The sequence below is a fragment of the Mandrillus leucophaeus genome, unplaced genomic scaffold, assembly GCF_000951045.1.
Source record: "Mandrillus leucophaeus isolate KB7577 unplaced genomic scaffold, Mleu.le_1.0 Scaffold614, whole genome shotgun sequence".
Taxonomy (NCBI): domain Eukaryota; kingdom Metazoa; phylum Chordata; class Mammalia; order Primates; family Cercopithecidae; genus Mandrillus; species Mandrillus leucophaeus.
The window spans coordinates 545,670-547,461 of record NW_012106631.1 but is presented as its reverse complement, the minus strand read 5'-3'; positions in this window follow the sequence as shown (position 1 = coordinate 547,461).

The following is a 1,792-nucleotide window of genomic DNA, read 5'->3' as shown; positions in this document are numbered from 1 at the left end:
TTTGGGCTGAGACAATGGGGTTTTCTAAATATACAATCATGTCATCTGCAAACAGGGACAATTTGACTTCCTCTTTTCCTAATCGAATACCCTTTGTTTCTGTCTCTTGCCTGATTGCCCTGGCCAGAACTTCCAACATTATCTTGAATAGGAGTTGTGAGAGAAGGCATTCCTGTCTTGTGTTGGTTTTCAAATGGAATGCTTCCAGTTTTTGTCCATTCAGTGTGATATTGGCTGTGGGTTTGTCATAAAGAGCTCTTATTATTTTGAGATATGTTCCATCCATACCTAATTTATTGAGAGTTCTAAGCATGAAAGGCTGTTGAATTTTGTTGAAGGCCTTTTCTGCATCTATTGAGATAATCATGTGGTTTGTGTTGTTGATTCTGTTTATGTGATGGATTGTGTGTATTGATTTGCATATGTTGAACCAGCCTTGAATCCCAGGGGTAGCCGACTTGATGGTGGTGGATAAGCTTTTTGATGTGCTGCTGGATTCGGTTTGCCAGTATTTTATTGAGAATTTTCGCATCAATGTTCATCAGTGATATTGGTCTAAAACTCTCTTTTTTTGTTGTGTCTCTGTCAGGCTTTGGTATCAGGATGATGCTGGCCTCATAAAATGAGTTAGGGAGGATTCCCTCTTTTTCTATTGATTGAAATAGTTTCAGAAGGAATGGTACCAGCTCCTCTTTGTACCTCTGGTAGAATTCGGCTATGAATCTGTCCGGTCCTGGACTTTTTTTGGTTGGTAGGCTATTAATTATTGCCTCAATTTCAGAGCCTATTATTGGTCTATTCAGAGATTCAGTTTCTTCCTTGTTTAGTCTTGGGAGGGTGTATGTGTCCAGGAATTTATCCATTTCTTCTAGATTTTCTACTTTATTTGCATAGAGGTGTTTATAGTATTCTCTGATGGTAGTTTGTATTTCTGTGGGATCGGTGGTGATATCCCCTTTATCATTTTTTATTGTGTCTATCTGATTCTTCTCTCTTTTCCTCTTTATTAGTCTTGCTAGCGGTCTACAAATTTTGTTGATCCTTTCAAAAACTAGCTCCTGGGTTCATTGATGGTTTGAAGAGTTTTTTGGGTCTCTATCTCCTTCCGTTCTGCTCTGATCTTAGTTATTTCTTGCCTTCTGCTAGCTTTTGAATTTGTTTGCCCTTGCTTTTCTAGTTCTTTTAATTGTGATGTTAGGTGTTAATTTTAGATCTTTCTTTCTTTCTCTTGTGGGCATTTAGTGCTATAAATTTCCCTCTACACACTGCTTTAAATGTGTCCCAGAGATTCTGGTATGTTGTATTTTTGTTCTCTTTGGTTTCAAAGAACATCTTTATTTCTGTCTTCATTTTGTTATTTACCCAGTAGTCATTCAGGAGCAGGTTGTTCAGTTTCCATGTAGTTTTGCGGTTTGGAGTGAGTTTCTTATATCCTGAGTTCTAATTTGATTGCGCTGTGGTCTGAGAGAGTTTGTTGTGATTTCTGTTTTTTTACATTTGCTGAGGAGTGCTTTACTTCCAATTATGTGGTCAATTTTGGAATAAGTGCCATGTGGTGCTGAGAAGAATGTATATTCTGTTGATTTGAGGTGGAGAGTTCTGTAGATGTCTATTAGGTCTGCTTGGTGCAGAGCAGAGTTCAAGTCCTGGATATCCTTTTTAACCTTCTATCTCGTTGATCTGTCTAATATTGACAGTGGCGTGTTATGGTCTCCCATTATTGTTGTGTGGGAGTCTAAGTCTCTTTGTAGGTCTCTAAGGACTTGTTTTATGAATCTGGGTACTCATGTAT